The sequence below is a fragment of the Aulostomus chinensis genome, chromosome 7 (genome assembly GCF_037954235.1).
Source record: "Aulostomus chinensis isolate RoL2024-O1b breed Wild chromosome 7, RoL_Achi_v1.0, whole genome shotgun sequence".
NCBI lineage: Eukaryota > Metazoa > Chordata > Actinopteri > Syngnathiformes > Aulostomidae > Aulostomus > Aulostomus chinensis.
In genome coordinates this window covers 3,387,183-3,406,293 of record NC_141326.1, presented here as the reverse complement: position 1 = coordinate 3,406,293, position 19,111 = coordinate 3,387,183, and the positions used below count along the sequence as shown (strand labels likewise).

Genomic DNA, 19,111 nt, shown 5'->3' with positions numbered 1-19,111 from the left:
TAAGGGTAGAGCAGGTCAGAAGTCCCAGAAGGTTAGCGCAGCAATGTTGATGAACGAGGACACTTTAAAGCAGATGTTGCAGGTCGATGAGGGCTTCAGATTTCTGAAGCCCATTCGAGGAACGCCTGCCTTTTGGCAGTCGGTTCAAAAGGACCTCTTAGCATGCGTCCGTCAGTTGGGGATTGCGACGTGGTTCTGTTCATTTTCATCAGCTGATCTGCGCTGGCAAAATCTCCTGACCAGCATCCTGAAACAGGAAGGCAGAACGCAGACGGTAGAGGATTTGGAGTGGGCAGACAGGTGCGAGCTGTTGTGTAGGAACCCCGTCAGCTGCCAGGTTGTTTACTCCAGGTGGCATTGCTTCTTGAATGAGGTTCTCAAGTCTCCTTCACAACCAATTGGCAAAATCACAGACTATTTTTATAGAGTAAAATTTCAGCAGCGCGGCTCTCCTCATGTCCATTGTCTCTTTTGGATTGAGGGGGCTCCCAGAATTGGTAAAAATACAGATGAGGAGGTGGTAGCATTTATTGACCAATATGTCACCTGCGACTTCAACCCTGACGATGACACGTTATCGGCTATCGTGGCATCGGTTCAAGCCCACTCCAGGCGATACACCAAATCCGGTTTGAAACACGGAACATGTCGCTTTTTTTTCCAAAAGTTGTTTCAGCCTGAACCTTTATTTTTAAAACAGAGATCAAAACGTGTACCTTTGATCCGAAGGCCTGGGAGAACCCTCGGTCAACCAACATGCCAGTCTGTAAATGTTTTGAAGACACAAATCCCATTCGGAAGGAGAGGGCACATGCCATTTAGAAAGCCATTAAGACGGCTGTTAAAAAAGCGGACGCAGGAGAACGCTAGCGTAGACCACTTGTTCCAGACTCTGGGCATTAGTCAGGACATTTTTGAGCTGGCTTACAAGCGCCTGCACACCAAGACTAGGATAGTCTATCAGAGAGGGCTAAAAGATGTCTGGGTTAACCAACACAGTAAGAAGTTGTTGAAGTGCTGGAACGCTAACATGGACATTAGCTTTGTCAACAATGCCTATGCGGTCATTATTTACATAATTTCATATATAACCAAAGCCGAGAGAGAAATAGGGCTTTTATTGGCAAATGCACAAAAAGAATCAACAAAACAATCAAATCTCTCTGCTAGAGGGGCTTTGAAAAAATTAGGCAGTGTCTATTTGTATAACAGGGACGTTTGTGCCCAGGAGGCGGTGTACAGGCTAACGAACATGCATTTGAAGGAGTGTTCCAGGAAAGTTGTGTTTGTGCCAACGGGGGCAAATGTAGTTAGGATGAGTTTACCCCTCAGTGTGTGGAGGCAGAAAGCCACCTGTGATGTGATCAGGTCAAAAGATATGTGTGGATGCCTGACATCGTAGACAGGTATAGGAGCAGGACTGATAATGACGTGTTTGACGATATGTGCGTGGCTACGTTTGCGTCTGAGTATCGTCTTCTCAGCAAGAATGAAAAGCCCAAGGACACGATTCAACTGAAGAATGGACTTGGCTTCATCTTGAGGAGAACGTGGTCTCAGTTCACTGCTGTGCGCTACATGCGCTTTGACTTAGAGAAGCAAGAGGAGGAACACTACCAGACTCTGCTTCAGATGTATCTCCATTCCAGAGTTTACTCAGATCTCAAACCTGAGGGTGTTGAACTGTTTAGTCAATTCTATACGGATGGAGAGGTTAGGTGTAGGGACGGCTCGGTGAAGTCTGTGCAAAGCGTCGTCGATGAGAACAGGGCAAGGTTTGAGGTCGATTGTCCTGAGTTAGGCCACGCTGAGGAGATTGCTCAGCAGAATCAGGTTGATGAGGATCTTTGTGGGGGTCCTTGTCCTGAGCAGGAAGCGGAACGCCTCGAGTGTTTGCAGGAAATCAAGGAGCAACAGCAAGGCGGAATTGCTGATGAACATCTGGCCGACGCCTTAGAAAATGTTCCCAATTTGGCGACTGCCAAACCAAAAACAGATGTGTTTTGGAGAGGAACAGGAGCATTTTGCCCAGGAGTGACGGCTTGGTATTAGTTAGGTCTTTGAACAAGACTCAGATGGCCGTCTTCAATAAAGTCAGACAGTGGTGTTTGCAGAAGGCCATGGGTAAGAACCCAGAGCCTCTGCATGTTTTTTTGACAGGCGGTGCAGGGACAGGGAAAAGTCACTTAATTAGGGCTATTCAGTACGAGGCCGGGTGACTGCTGGCAACACTTTGTTGTCAACCAGATGGTATTTCGCTTCTGTTAATGTCCTCTACGGGCAGAGCCGCATACACTTTAAATGCGGCGACAATTCATCACTCGCTGAGTATTGGCACACACTCCAGCTTGCGCACACACCCTTGGGAGAGGACAAACTCCACTCTCTAAGGGCCATATTTAGAGATCTCCAAATCATCATCATTGATGAAATCAGTATGGTTGATCACAATCTGTTGGCATACGTCCACGGGAGGTTGAGGCAGCTGAAACAGACTGGTGACTCTTCCCCATTTGGTAATGTCAGTGTCATAGCCGTCGGTGACTTTTATCAGTTGCCTCCTGTTATTACTGGTCAAGTTGGTGTGGACCTGTGGTGCCACTTTAGCGTTGTGGAGCTGACGACTGTCGTTCGACATACGGACAGCTCCTTGGCTGAAATGTCGAATAGGCTTCGAGTGCGTTCTAAGAAAACCCCCATGTTAGACGGTGACATCGAAATTTTGAAATAGCGAGAGACAGGGGAAGACAGCTCAGTCTTGCATATTTTCACCACGAATATGCAAGTAGAAGAATTCAATTTGAACCAGTTGTTCCACACGTGCCCAGATTGTGCAAATTGATGCCAAAGACTTCACGCTGAACCGCAAAACGGAACCCGGAATTATAAGTAAGGGGCGGGGCACGAGCTTGGAACCTAAATTCTCTTTGGCCAAAAACACCAGAGTGATGCTCTGTCGTAACGCTGACGTCGCCCACTCCACGTGTTTCGTTTGCTCGTTCGCCTCCTCAACATTGTTCACCTGCTCCACTTTGTTTGCTTGCTCCACTTGTCCCTCCATGTTCGCCTGCTCTACGTGATTCGTTCCCTCCACTCTTCCCTCCATGTTCACCTCTCTTGTTCCTTCCAGTGCGTCACAGGGTGGGAGGTGCAGTGTAATCAGCTCCTCATCCTTGCCATCTGAATCCTGGTTCCAACCTGTGCACTTACACATGTTGTTAAATCTCAACCAGATTTGTGTTAACTTCACATTACAAGAACATTTTGTGTCTTCTGAATCTACTCAGTATCTACAAATCTATACTGTATTTATTTTTTGTGACTGTAACTATAACTCAGAATATTATCACATGGTTTGAACACTTAAAATGTTCTTTTATTCCTCTGTAACAGACCATCGCTGTAGCTGCTGTTCTTATTGTGTGGAGGACCGTGCAGGGTCTTGCATGACCCTGTCAGAGGTTTTCGACAATAATGACCAGCTCCATGCACACTTGCTCCACTTGTCCCTCAGTGTTCACCTGCTGCACGATGTTCGTTTGCTTCACTTCTCCCTCAGTGTTCGCCTCCTCAACATTGTTCACCTGCTCCACTTTGTTCGCTTGCTCCACTTGTCCCTCCATGTTCGCCTGCTCTACGTGATTCGTTCCCTCCACTCTTCCCTCCATGTTCACCTCCCTTGTTCCTTCCAGTGCGTCACAGGGTGGGAGGTGCAGTGTAATCAGCTCCTCATCATTGCCACCTGAATCCTGGTTCCAACCTGTGCACTTACACATGTTGTTAAATCTCAACCAGATTTGTGTTAACTTCACATTACAAGAACATTTTCAGTCTCCAGAATCTACTCAGTATCTAAAAAGCTATATTGTATTTATTTTTTGTGACTGTAACTATAACTCAGAATATTATCACATGGTTTGAACACTTACAATGTTCTTTTATTCCTCTGTAACAGACCATCGCTGTTGCTGCTGATCTTATTGTGTGGAGGACCGTGCATCCAGCCACTTTATGACAGGGTCTTGCATCACCCTGTCAGGATTTTTCTCACAATAATGACCAGCTCCCTGCACACTGTTCCCTTCCATACTCTTCTGGTCAGCACCTCGTTCTGAAAGCTGATAACAGACTCAGGAAACTTATCAGCAAAGCTCCTCCTGTCCTGGGAGTGGAACTCCAGTTGGCTGTGAGAGAGGAGGATGCTGAGGAAAACTCTCAGCGTCATGGACGATGTCCCTCACCCCTGCACGGCACACATGCACGTTACTCCTACTATTATTGGCATTTACGCCATTTACAATGTTTATATTTTGTACTTACTACTTTTTCTGACATATTTCTTTTCTTATTGTTATTGTCAACCACTGTGACTTTGGAACAATATTGATAATCTCCCATGAAAATGTCCTTTGAGATTAAGAAAGTTCTTTCTTATTTTATTTGTAATACTTTTTACACAGGACAATGACAGAGTACTACAGTACATCTACTTAAAAATGACTGGGGATTAAGAATTTAAAGTAACCTTTACTTCACACCAACATGTGTGTGGTGAACTTTAGACTGCATGCCTCCAAAGTAGCAGAATAAGTTTGTGTAATATTCTACCAACAATTAATGCATTTCTTTTGTGTGTGTGTTCTTTTTGTTCACGGTCCATTTGCATCCTTAGCTCTGCTTCTGTACAGTGGTACTATTTTGTTCTGCATCTTATGAAGTTAGACAATCACTGAAAGGTTAAATCTGCATTTTGTCAGTAGTTCACAATTAAAATGAACATTATATTGGCATCCCAAAATATGTGCAATTACTTTCAAACCATGGATAACTGTACCTATGAAAACAGTGGCAGGAGACAGGTGTAGTAGTTTTGAGTCAGGAGTGTAGAATGAAATATCCTTTTATATTCTTTGAGAGTACTTTCTGTGTCATGGTGTCACTCTGGTGTACAGTTTTTGATCCTGTCTCTCTCTCTCCCTCTGTCTGGTCAGAGTGCTCGGAGGTGGGGCGATCCTCTCAATGGCAGGGCTCACCACACCCACCTGTTCCGGGCCACTGAAGCCTCCTCCAAACCTTCCTCCCTGCCAGAGTATTACGTTTGCTGCATGAATGCACCCTGCTCTTGTGCTGACTCCCTACCTGCTGACATTCGAATGCTAAGAATTCCTCTCGTGTTGTCCGTTGATACTTGGACCTCTTGGACAGTTTAGTTTTTTTTCCTCTCTATTAACTTTGTCTCTTCTTATTCGTGACTTGCTTTTCCCTTACAGTGATTTTTCGTGATTAATTTGTCACTTTGTTCCCTTTACGGTGATCTTTTGTGGTCTCCTGCCTCAATAAACATTGTCATCCTTTCCAAAAAATAAAAATAAACGTAGTGTTAATAATGTTATGTGAAAAATAAATGCGGACCTTCTAACTATATTGTTTAGAATAAAGCAGGAAGCAGATATTCAAAACAAGCATAAAAGAGTTTGTAATCACAAAATGCCTGAATCCTGTGGCGAAAAAGAAGAATAAAAGCATTCGATCATAAATAAGAGACGATGTGATGCAGAATATGGCACTGGATTCTTACAGGCTTACATTACATTAAAAAACTGAAAAGTACCAAATTAAATATATGATATGATATTAAAATGTAAGGTGTTATCAAGGTTCAGAAATTAAATAAAGCAAACCCTTTTGTGCCCCATGGCACATGTGGCTGTCGTGCTTGAACGCACAAAATTAACTTCTGAAATACAGGTGCTGATCATATAATTAGAATATCATGAAAAAGTTGATTTATTTCAGTAATTCCATTCAAAAAGTGAAACTTGTATTTTATATTCATTCATTACAGACAGACTGATATATTTCCAACGTCTATTTTAATTTTGATGATTTTAACTGACAACTAAAGAAAATCGCCAAATTCAGTATCTCAGAAAATTAGAATATTGTGTAAAGGTTCAATATTGAAGACTCCTGTGCCACACTCTAATAAGCTGATTAGCTCCAAACACCTGCAAAGGCCTTTAAATGGTCTCTCAGTCCGGTTCTGTAGGCTGCACCATCATGGGGAAGACTGCTGACTTGACAGTTGTCCAAAAGACAACCACTGACACCTTGCACAAGGAGGGCAAGACACAGAAGGTTGTTGCTAAAGACGCTGGCTGTTCACCGAGCTCTGCGTCCAAGCACATTAATTGAGAGGCGAAGGGAAGAACGTGGTAGAGAGAGTACAAGCAATAAGGATAACTGCACCCTGGAGGCGATTGTGAATCAAAACCCGTTCAAAAATGTGGGGGAGATTCACAAAGGGTGGACAGCAGCTGGAGTCAGAGCTTCAAGAACCACAAGGCACAGACGTACGCAAGACATGGGTTTCGGCTGTCGCATTCCTTGTGTCAAGCCACTCTGAAACAAGAGACAGCGTCAGAGGCGTCTTTCCTGGGCTAAAGACAAAAAGGACTGGACTGCTGCTGAGTGGTCCAAAGTTGTGTTCTCTGATGAAAGTAAACTTTGCATTTCCTCTGGAAATCAAGGTCCCAGAGTCTGGAGGAAGAGAGGAGAGGCACAGAATCCACATTGCATGAGGTCCAGTGTAAAGTTTCCACAGTCCGTGAGGGTTTGGGTGCCATGTCAACTGCTGGTGCTGGTCTGTTGAAATGACGTGTATTTAACGTAATTTTTTGACATCTTAATCAGGTCTCCTGAAGGTGCAGAATGAAAGGCTTTTTTGCGTCTATTTCTGACGTGGTCTAGACGTCCGATGGTGACGTCCACATGACCTTTAGATGACATTTGAACGACATCTTATCAACCCAATTTCGCCGTCCACAGGACATCTAGATAAGAGCGTATTTACATCCTAATGCCGTCTTCCAATGCCCATTTAGATTTTTAGCTTTTTGTTTCGTTTCAGTAGCCTTTACCTTTTACCTTTCATCAAACTGGGTTCCAACCTGAAAGGGGGACAGTAGTTATGCATCAAGGCTTTTATACACAATCACAACTTAAGCCTCCTTTCATTTTTCATCTCCTCAATTAACATTTTAAAGGTGAAAAAAGTGGAATAAAAACTGGCCAAGTCCAATATTGTGAATCACTCACGCAATGATAGCTTTGACACTTTACTGCACCCAAAACCTGTCAGTTGAAGCTTTACATAATGCAGAAGTAGCATTTTGAAATTGCCACTGACGTTTGTAAAAAAAAAAAAGCGTTTTGTTGATTATAGCACAGAATGATAAAATGACAGAAATTGTACCTTTATGAACTATGAATACAGTTACATGTGTTCCAAATTTAAGAACTTTACCCCAAAGGGTTCTCGGGGTTCTCGGGGCAGCCACAGACTCCCATTCACGAAAAAGGGAACAAAGAATTCTAGGAAAACAAAATATTTCCACACACATTTCCAACTATTTACAAGTACTTAGAGACTATATTTACAATTATTAACAAACTATGAAACTATTTACACAAACCCCTTACAACTAACTAGAAGTGTTTATAATGGGGGTGTTACAAAACTTTGCGTCACGACATCTCACAAAATATAAAATGACGAAATAAAATTCAAAGCCACACAAAATAAAAATATCAATGTACAAAACAAACAAACAATGCAAAGCGGTGCCACGCACCATGACACTGATGATTTGATGAGAAGAAGAAGAAGAAAACCGTAGCAACGCCACAGAAGAAGAAGAAGCGGTGAAACAAATATTTCTGAATGGAGGAAGACGAGGTCGAACAAGTAGCGGACACTCCTTCATCAATCAAATCGGTTGTGTGGACGTATTTTGGCTTCCCATGGAAAAGACAAGGCAACGGTGAGACGATGGAGGATGAAACAAAGACCGTGGTCCAACTATGAGGGTCCACAACAGCGGAGACTGCAGCGAGCACCACTGGCATGATAGGAGGTTCTGAACCTGTTGAGGGCTCAGTGTTCCAGCTCCCTGAGGTCAGACATTCTAGATCTAGACTGGACTGCAGCCCTGAGCATGAGTGAACATTTGTTTTCCTTTTCATCAAGAAAGGATTTGGCCCCGTTGTTCACAACACAGCACTTTTTTAAGTGAAATTTAAGGTTTGTATTTGTACTGTAGTCTAAATAACGGAAAAAAAATACAAATCTATTGTTGTTTTCAAAGAAAAGAGCATTTTATTTTGTACTGACACAGCAAAAACTTGTATGTTTGCATATATTAAGTGAGAAAATACAGTATTTGATTTTTACATTTCTGATTTTTATGTTTTCTTTAATCTTCATTTTGTATCGTGAGCCCTGTTTCGTATTTCGTATCGTTCCATGAGTCGACTGCTTTGTTGCACCCCTCGTTGACAGCGATGAATCTTTTAACAACTATTTACGTTTTAATTCTGGCACTGATCCCATCTGCCCTTCTTGCTGGTGCATGCTTAAGGTGCTCCACAATGTGCTGTTTTATATTAACAATGTTCAGTTCCCCCAGGGTATTCTTCCATTTTAATACGTCCACATCAGATTATATTCATATAGCAATTCCAAGGACAGCTACAGCCTAAACAAAGTACTGCACATGGACAAAAGAAATTAAAAAGTCATGGCAGAAAAGAAGAGCCAACCTCAGCCCCTGGTGTGTTACTAACTTGTAATATCAGAAAAATATCATTGAATGGGGGTTCAGTCATTCAGGGTTCCACTCTTCCCTGACATTATTTTCCAGGTCACTTTCAGCAGCTACAGAGGCACGTTATTGCGTCATACACACATACATTTCTCTGTCCCCCTCATAGTGTTCTTTTCTACAGTTGTAACTTGCCTTTACCCAGATGGAAATCATAACCTCCTCCTCCTCTGCGTGGCTCATGAGGGTGTATTTTTCACACTCCCAAAGTTTTTCTCAGAGTCACAAATTTCAGTTGTTAATCTGATTCACTTCAATAGTTTGACTTGATCAATTGAGAAAAGATCCAATAGCAAAACATGCCTGAGGTCATCTTTATTTTGACCTGCTGGAATGTCAGCCAGTCCTCCGGGGGGTGTTCTTTCAATTAAAATGCTGTGGTGGCCTTGTTCTTTGGCCATGTAACTACTCCTCTTGCCGGTCCACCCAATTAACAAGGATTGTACCCTCTGTCTCCTTTCCCTCCTCCGCCCAAACAGCCTTGGCATACATGACCTGGGAACAACAGAACACGCATTACTCAACACATTCCCAGTGCAACATCAAGAATTACATGAAACAAGGCTCATCACCAGCTGAATTCTAATATTGTCATTTGAAAAAGAAGTCAGGTTGATGGTGGTGGGGTTGAAACAATGTAAGTAGAAGTGATGTTGGGGGACAAGATCAGAAAGTACTCCTACAGAGTGTATGCCCTGATCACGAGGACGAAGAGGAGGAGCCTCGTTCTCCTGATCACCAGGGGGAGGTGGGTCCTTGTTCTCCTGATCACAAGGAGGAGGTGGGGCCTTGTTCTCCTAATCACCAGGAGGAGGTGGGGCCTTGTTCTCCTGATCACCAGGAGGAGGTGGGGCCTTGTTCTCCTGATCACCAGGACAAAGAGGAGGTGCCTTGTTCTCCTGATCATCAGGAGGAGGAGGTGGGGCCTTGTTCTCCTGATCACAAGGAGGAGGTGGGGCCTTGTTCTCCTGATCACCAGGAGGACGAGGGGCCTTGTTCTCCTGATCACCAGGAGGAGGTGGGGCCTTGTTCTCCTGATCACCAGGAGGAGGAGGGGCCTGGTTCTCCTGATCACCAGGAGGAGGAGGTGGGGCCTGGTTCTCCTCATCACCAGGAGGAGGAGGAGGGGCCTCGTTCTCCTGATCACCAGGACAAAGAGGAGAGGCCTTGTGCTCCTGATCACCAGGAGGAGGAGGAGGGGCCTGGTTCTCCTGATAACCAGGACAAAGAGGAGGGGCCTCGTTCTCCTGATAACCAGGAGGAGGAGGAGGGGCCTTGTTCTCCTCATCACCAGGAGGAGGAGGAGGGGCCTCGTTCTCCTGATCACCAGGACAAAGAGGAGAGGCCTTGTGCTCCTGATCACCAGGAGGAGGAGGAGGGGCCTGGTTCTCCTGATAACCAGGACAAAGAAGAGGCGCCTTGTTCTCCTGATAACCAGGAGGAGATGGGGCCTTGTTCTCCTCATCACCAGGAGGAGGAGGGGCCTTGTTCTCCTGATCACCAGGACAAAGAGGAGGAGCCTTGTTTTCCTCATCACCAGAAGGAGGAGGAGGGGGCTTCAGTGTCAAATGATGGAGGTTCCCCCAATCATCAGGAGGACGCCCAGCCTCCTCAGGAAGGAGGCATCTTCCCTGTGGTCAGATCTTTTGTTTGTCTCCTGGGGGGCTGCTTCTGCATACCTCACTGAGGATGTTCAGCCAATCCTTGAAGTAAGTGCTCACGAATTAGTAACATATTTTGGATTTGATGCTTTTACAACACAAAATAATGGTCGTCGTATTTTTTTTTTTGACATAGAAACGTTTTTATTAAGGGAGTGAGAAGCTCAAGATTGGCCCTGCCATGGAGGAAAGGAACCCTTGTATGTATTTCATTCCCCTTCAGAGGAACATCATGTGTTCAAGTAGATGTTGCCCTAGAACATGAAGTCTCACACTCTCGTTTGTTGTCTTTCTTTCCAGAGGCTGCAACACCCAAAAGTGCACCACTAAGTTTCCCTTTTGTCGGAGTTTTGCTTCACATCTTTGTGTCTAAAATAAAGCCAATACTTGCATGTCTGTCTGTGACTCAATTATCTCAACAAGCGTTCATTCAATCAAATGTTGCTTGGCTAAGCAGAGTGTTGCATTCATGGTCTGTCCTCTGTTGGAATTTCTGAAGGCTCAGGTTCTCTGTTTCTTATGGGACCACTGGCTGGGCCACACACAGGTTGTTGATGGTCCACATGTGGCCACTGGCCATCATTTGAGAGTGCGTGCATGACATCCTGCTGCTTCATGCTGCATCACCTCCTTCGCCACCATATGATGCTGCTCTAAAGTAAATGTGGTGGAGTTACAGTGAAAACGTCGTCCTGTTTTACGTTTCTAGTTGTGTTGAACGGAGGGTGGAGGAGGGACACTGCAGGGCTGAAGTAAGGAGGCAAGTGTTCTTAATATTCTTCAGTCCAGCACCAATGTGTCCTGATAAGTGGATTTTATTAATTGTTTTTTTAGCGTTGAAATTGTTTTAATATGTGGTTTCCTGAATCTGAAAAGCTTGTCACATGACTTCATCGTGTGACTTCATCATGTGACCATCTGACAGGAGTATCATAGTTGAAGTTCAAGAGTGTGGGGGACGGCATGCCTCAGAGGTGGAGTGGCCGTCTATCAACAAAAGGGTCGCTGGTTGGATCCTCACTTCCCCTGGTGACCATGTCCAAGTATCCTTGAGCAAAATACTGAAGGGCTGTCACGACAGTGGTTCTCAACCTCATGGTGGAGCGTTGACGGTGAAGTGAAACTTTAAGGAATTTCAAAACATTCGTTATTCCTTTATGTCATTCCTAAGGTTGAAAACCACTGGGGAGGTTGAGTAAAGATTCTTTTAGACAGGTGGTAAAACAAGGATGTGCCAAAAAAGACAGCTGACGATGAAGGCAGGCACCAAAGACACTTTTTGCAATTGAAGTTCCAGATCATGGCGAAGGGGTATCAAGACATAACCTCCAGTCCCTTGTGGGAGGCAAGCCACCCTGCAGTACAGATCAGTTTCTGCCAGTGTTCCATTTTTCATTGTTCCTGGGCGAGCATCTCTTGTCCACACTATGTCTATAAGTTTCAAACTGCACAGTGTTTGAACAACACAGTCTCACCCCTATTCGTCATATATTGACGTTTGGTCACTGCCCCCTGCCGTCCAGGCCCGCCGTCAAGGGTACCCCCTTTCCGTGACTGTCTGACGAAGAGGGTCATTCACTGATTGTAATACTGTCCCCTTATCTTCGGATTTCGACGTAAAGGGCTTAAACCATGCAGCGTCCCCATGTCACGTGACTTGCAGGTGATCTGCCGCTAAAAGTAATGAAATGGCTGCCGTTGTTGTCACTCCCTGTGATAAAAAGTCATATTTCCAGTTACTTTCCGCATTAAAATGTGTTTTAATGACATTTCTAGTGGGAAATATGCATTTTTTTTCACCACCTCTGTTCAGTGATTGTATGTACAGTAGGTCTGCGAGGAGATCGTAACAATAATTCATGTTTGTTTTTTAAACCAACGGGATGTATAGGATAGGATATGATTCAGCTTTAATAATCCACTAAGCGGTAACTAGTTTTCCACCATGGCCACATACAATAGAACATAAGACATAGAAAATATATATTTACAATATCACCATCCCTATAGGGATCCAGCTGGACGGTGGAGGACCAATAACCAGTGAAATGATCGGGAAAATAATCAAAATACAGATTAAAATGAATAAAAAAATAGTGCAATGCATTTAAATTGGGCTACAATGTGCAAGGATAAGTATAAATTTATAACAGCAAAAGAGTACAGCTGCAATTTTAATTGCAATGTACAGTACAAGACACAACCCCGGGTAGTGAGTCACTGACTGAACAGGTCCTTTGTATGCTTTAATAAGGCTAAAACATTAATACATAATACCCTTGTGTCTTCTAACTCCGCTGATATCTCACGTTTTGTGCATCACGACCGCTTTTTAAAAGTCTGCCTGTCATTGCTGTGAAGACAAAAAAGAGACGCGACAAAAGGGAATCCCGAGTGACGTAACTCCACACTTTTTTTTTTAATGTTTCATTCATAAAAACAAGCGTTTTGTTAACAGGAAATGCGTCACTTTCCTTCGTTTCCTTGGACTTTCTTTTTATTGACAAACTACAGTTATAGCACAGCAGCAGTCATTTGTTGTAGTCTGTTGGATAATACTGCGAATTAAGTAAACATGAAATGAAAGCAGGAAGAAAGAGTTGCACTGTAATCATAGGGCCATTAGTCAGTTTACAAAAGGTGTGAGGAGGACTGAAGCTGGGGACACACTACAAGAGCCACGTTTCGCAGTTGAGGCTAGTCTGCGCCAGTTAGATCTCGTCAGGGACAGTCGTCGTAGCAATTTGGCGTAGAATATTTTAGTATGCGATGTGGTACGAACTGGAATCAGTAGGTGTGTGAGGTTAACACACTAAGCCTGACTCAAATCAAAGAATATGTCATCAGAATGACCTTTTTTTCAGAAATGTCTCATGCAAACCACATGATTGATACAAAAGTAATTTTCCTGATCACTGCAAATGTTCATGTACTTTCTCTCATCATGTCCTCATGGTATTATTTCACAAGTGTCACAATTATTACCACAAATACTTACACGGCCAAAGCGAACAGTTCGATTATCCAGCATTCGAAGAAATGCTTGGCTAGACATGCCTGGTGCTGCCATCTTCAACTCTTCAAAGGAGAAAAGCACATCTGTCTCATACACTGTTGAGAAGTGAGAAGTGGCAGGCCAGTAGTTGTTGCGGATCAGATCATCCACCCCCGGACGCCAAGCAGCTTTGCATGCATCACATTGGATTTGAGGCAATCTCAGATCATAACGTCCTGAAAAAATAAGTTCATATACTGTTTTGTTAAATAGGAGGGTTCCAGGAATTAAACTATGATTGGTCAGCATGCGTAGAAAGGAGGAGCTTCAATGCTCACTGGGTGAGGACATACATGAGGAAACAGCAACTCAAGCCTCGACAGACTGGTCTACCAGAAAGAGCCTCATATAAGGGTGGTGGGCGAAAGAGAGACTCCGGCTGGATTTTATCAGTGTTGTCTTTTCACATTGAGGCATTGGTCCACTGATTCTGGGCTGCACAGCAATGCCATTTACTCGATGTGATGTTCCCACAGCAATGGCTGTCTCCTCCAACCTTTCTATGTTGTCCCAGACAAGGGTTGTGAAGACTCCTTGGCAGATGTTGCTTTGCAATGCCACTCCTGTCTGGGATCGCTCCTGTTTCTGAAGGCAAAGTGCAGTATCAGTTTCTTCAACCTGTGTGTAAGAAACACCATGGCCCAGTCGATTAAGGCTACGTATCAGTTCAGTATTCCCAGTCAGAGATTTCACTGCAAAAGGCAGAAGGATGTGGTTTGGTTTTACCACCAGTGACAGCAAACACCAAATCACTGCCTTGGGAGTCATTCAACCTTTTCAGATGGCTGATGATCGGCTGGCTTCCCTGTCAACAGTGTTTGGAGAAACTTACTGACTGATTGAGGGATGACATCTTTGTCTTGTTCCACATCAGGGGGCCATACTTGGTTGGTTTCATTCTGTTTTATATCATTCCGCAGGAGCAATGCAGCTTGACAACCAATTCAACTGACTGAGTTCTGACAGCATCCAGCTCAATCTGCAGGGCATATTTTCTCTTCACAGGTCACTCTTTTGGAGAGACTGTTGGTGTACAGTCGAAGTTTTCCATTGTCATCAGTGCAGATGTGGATAGATTGTGCCAGTTCTTTTTCCAGATAGCAATAAAAATTGTTCATGGATGATCTGGTTGACTGGCTCCATGACATGACATCAGTTCTTTAAATCGTTTCCTTAGAGTTTCCATGGATACTATGTCATGGCAAAGGAGAACTTGAGTCCTTTTGTACATGACAAGTTCTTGGAGAGCCTGTGTTTCTGCAGTTTTGTACAGATCAGCAGCATCTTGTTCAGTGTCAGCAAGTCCAAAGCATAGAGCCGGCTCTTCACGGGTGTATGCACGATAACAGGATCTGTGATAGTGCCCTTCTGCTGCAACAAGCTCCCTGCTAGCGATTGCCAACATTCGGTCATCTAGCTTCTTGATAGCCGATTCTCGTATCCTGCTGTCACCTGTAGCTCACAGCACCTGACCAGGATCTCACGGGTTTTCTGACCCTTGATATATTTGCTGTTATTTTACAGAAGATGCATTTCTCCTCAAGAACCCTTGAGCTGGTGGGTGTAGTATGCAACCTTTTGGCTGAACTCCCTTCACCTTGTGACTTTGAGACATGTGCATCTAACTGTTTCTTCATGGTGAAGTAACTCCTGCATTTTCTGTGGTACCAAACCTGAGGCCACTCTCTGTTAGGTGGTGTTCTTGCAAGGTCTATGAGGCTGGCATGTCCCCTCATCGCTGCTGCCTTAACCAAAGTCTTCACAAGTCCAAGTCTCTGAGTGCCACCAGTTGGGAGGTGTCAGTAGCAAATGCTAGCTAGCTTTCTTGTAAATCAACATGATGTCAAACTTTGACATTAATTTGATTATTGTCAAATTTCTGCCAAATAATGATCAAATCTAAGTTATTTTGTTATTGCTTTGATGTTAAGATTCTTTTGTCCTGAAGCCAAATCATGATATTGATGTTATTTTGATGTTTCAATGTGATTCTTTCAACTTTCAGCCTTACAATATGATGTTATTTTGACATCATTTGAATGTCAATCTAGTATTGCAAGCAGAATTGCCTTACTCTAGACTTTGTCTCACTAAAGGATCTCTATCAGGATCAAAAGATGAAGATCTTGTGATTCCAGTACAAAGCAATAAAATAATACTCGAGATCCTTGCAGTTTTGTAGTATTGCATGCGTGGGAGTGGTAGTGCTACATTTTCTTTTTCTACAACAGTTTCCACCTGAGAATATCTCTCAATGATCAAGCATACATGTATGATCAAAACATTTTATTTTCTATTTTACACAATTTTGTTTACAAAAACTTTTTCAAAACACAAATCAATTTCAATCAATCAATCACAGCTGCAGGCCTGCGCCCACCCCCACCTTTTCTGTCCGGTGCTGACCGCAAATAGATTGCAATCCTGGACACAATAGCAGCAGTGTTGAATAAAACGAGTTTTTTGATTGAGGATCAAACATTTATCAAAACAGAGTTTCCCCCAGAAATTAGGCATAGCCTGGCGATGGGGTGGGGGTGTTGTGATCGTTCTTCAAGCAAACAACAGCGGCTCAGCGCAGGGGACGCTAGTGGCTATGAAGCCCACCCAAAACTGTTGCGCACCAGCTTTTCCTGACAGGTGGCCCGCCTTGTTGATAAGGCACTGGGGGAAACCCTGCAAAACAACTTACACTGCTCAAAAAATAAAGGGAACACTAACATAATACATCCTAGATGTCATTTAAGGAAATGTTCTGGTTGAAAATCTTTATTAATCAAACAGGGGAATGTGTTGAGAGTAAAATAACAAGAGAATTTTTATGTAAAATGAAATTATCAACGCATGGGGTTCTGGATTTGAAATCCTGCTCAAAATGAAAGTGGAAACTCAGAATACAGGCTGATCCAACTTCAGTGGAAATTCCTCAGGACAAGTCAAAACGAGGCTCAGGAAATGCCTCTGACCACCAAACATCATGATTGGCAAATTCGCCATTGGTGCCCTGTTTTCCTCAGAGAGCAGGTTCACACTGAGCACATGTAACGGATGTGACAGAGTCTAGAGACCCCATGGAGACCACTACGCTGCCAGCAACATCATCCAGTGGGACCAGTTTGACTGTGAGTCAGTCATGTTTTGGGGAGGCATTTCCTTGTAAGGCCATACAGCTCCCCTTGTGCTTGCCAGAGGTACCTTGACTGTTGTTAGGTACCAGGATGAGATTCTCAGACCTACTCTGACACCATATGCTGGTGCAGTAGGCCCTGGGTTCCTTCTAATGCATGGCAATGCCAGGCCTTGTGTGGGTGAAGTTTGTTGGCAGTTCCTGGTAAGTCCCTGCTCTGATCTGCTGGGAGGTGTTGGTCTTACAGAGACTGTGACTGACAAGATGGCGGACAAGTTGATTATGACTACGTGTGGAAACCCAGTTCTACATGACACTACGTGTCAAAATTACAAGAACCAGTTGAAAAAATTGGTGTCCATTCGTGAATTCTGTCACCGATCCTAGCTAGCAGGTCGTCAAACTGGCCAGTTGTCATCCAAAAACACTGCTTGAGGCGGCGGTTACGGAGCCTCTGGAGGAGCTCGGTTTACTGAGCGGTTTAATTCACCGAGCTGAGCTCGCCTCTAGATGGTGTTGATAACCCAGATACACACGTGAACACGCAGTTACTGTGTGTTCAAACCGGACGCGAACGCGAATTTTGCGTCGGATCATTTTAGTGTCCATTTGTGTCATTTGCGCAAACACGCGAATTCGCCCACTTGCCCGCGTCGTGACTATTTCTGGTTCCTTTATCCGCCTTTTCAAGATGGATATTCAGACAACTGCTGCACTGTACCTGCTGTGGAAGGCCGCAAAACGTCGGAAAACTAAACACTGTCGTCTTTGGGTTCACAACACCTTCCGGACATGAGCACAGCTCGGTGAATTTCACCAGCTCTTTCAAGAGCTGCGCCTGGATAATTTTCGAATGTCGACTGGCCAGTATGGCGACCTGCTCGCTAGGATTGGTGACAGGATTTCACGGATGGACACCAACTCCAGGCGCTCAATTCCAGCGGCAGAGCGACTGTCCATCCGTCTCCGGTGAGTGGCAATGAATTGTTGTCAAATGAATAAATTGTTTCCTGTAATGAGCATTATTACAGCTAATTTACTGTTGGCCTGATATGTACAAGATGTACTGTACCCTAATTTTAGTCAAATTTACACGATGAAAATTTAAAATGATCTCTTATCCACCACAATAAAGTCATAGTATAAACACTCATGGTGTACCATGGACCACCTGTGCAGCCATGTACAAAAACTACTGTCACATAATTTTACCACCACAAAGAACAGATTTATGTATTTTCACTAAATACCTTGTTTCCTCTACTCTAGATACCTAGCCACTGGGGACTCCTTCAGGTGCATCGCCAATAGTTTTCGTGTTGGGGTTTCCACTGTGTGCAAGATTGTGCCAGATGTTGCCGCTGCTATCTGGGACTGCCTTGTGGAGGAGTTCATGGCTGTGCCCACCACTGAGAAGTGGAGGTGCATTGCCAGGGGATTTGAGGAGCAGGGGAACTCTCTGCTCTGGAGCTCTGGATGGAAAGCATGTTACTCTCAAAGCCCCTGCCAACTCAGGATCCCAGTTCCACAACTACAAGGGAACATTTTCTATTGTTCTCTTGGCAGTTGTAGGTGCTCATTATTGTTTCAGGGTGATTGATGTCGGGGGCTTTGGGAGGACAGGCAATGGTGGGATTCTGGCCAACTCCAATTTTGGTCAAGCACTGAGATCTGGCAACCTCTAACTGCCTGCTGACCTGCCACTACCGGGAGCTGACCACCGAGGACCCCAGCCGCATGTATTTGTTGGAGACGAAGCATTTCCACTGAGGAAAAACCTCATGCGGCCATTCCCTGGGCGCAACCTGCCAAGAGAGCGATGGCTCTTCAACTACCGTCTGTCCCGAGCTCGGCTGCTTGTGGAGAATGCCTTTGGGATCCTCTCTTCCCAGTGGAGAATGTACCGGCGTGCGATTGAGGTCGGCCCTGAAGTCGCAGAGACATGTGTGAAGGCCACCTACGTTCTCCACAATTTCCTACGACAGACAACCCAGACTGCTGCAGTGAGGGGAACCAACCCAGTTGGTGAGGTGGAGCCACTGCCTGGTCTGGGAAGACTTGCTGCTAATCACTCAGCAAAAGAAGCCATCAGGGTCAGGGAGGCCTTCACAGCCTACTTCTCTTCAGAAGGAACGGTTCCATGGCAAGACAGCATCTAGAGCACCAGCACACCCAAAACGGCTCTTTTAAGAGCCACCACATTACGATTGAGCAAACTTCCCAAAATATTAATGTTCTTGTATATCAGCACCCCAAAAAAATTACCTTTGTTATTGCATGTTAGATCATCATAATAAAAGGTAAATTAAATTGTCCTTTGTGTGTCAACTGTATTTTATAAGGAACATGACAGAAGTCAGTTTAGTGACATTTATTTATTCACATAACAGTTGTAGTACACCCTTAATATAAACTATTTACAATAAAAATGAAAAGCCTGCGTCGTTCCTTGCAGTCATTGTCGCCCCAATCTAATTATTCCTGCGGTTCCAAATTTTGGTCCAATCTGCTATTTTCATGTATTAATTTATAAATTTCAAATTTGACAAATTCCTTCCTTTGGGGCGACAATCGCTGCAAGGAAGGAAGCAGGCTTTTCAAGAAC

At 44.1% G+C, this 19,111-nt stretch overlaps 1 long non-coding RNA gene across 1 annotated transcript; it reads left to right on the top strand.

The window, feature by feature from the left end:
• The first annotated feature begins 9,902 nt into the window (after window positions 1-9,902).
• Window positions 9,903-10,709, top strand: LOC147258207 (uncharacterized). The gene is made up of 3 exons (XR_015116728.1): window positions 9,903-10,372; window positions 10,461-10,524; window positions 10,625-10,709. It is a non-coding gene; the product is annotated as an uncharacterized LOC147258207 (long non-coding RNA).
• Window positions 10,710-19,111: the final 8,402 nt, after the last annotated feature.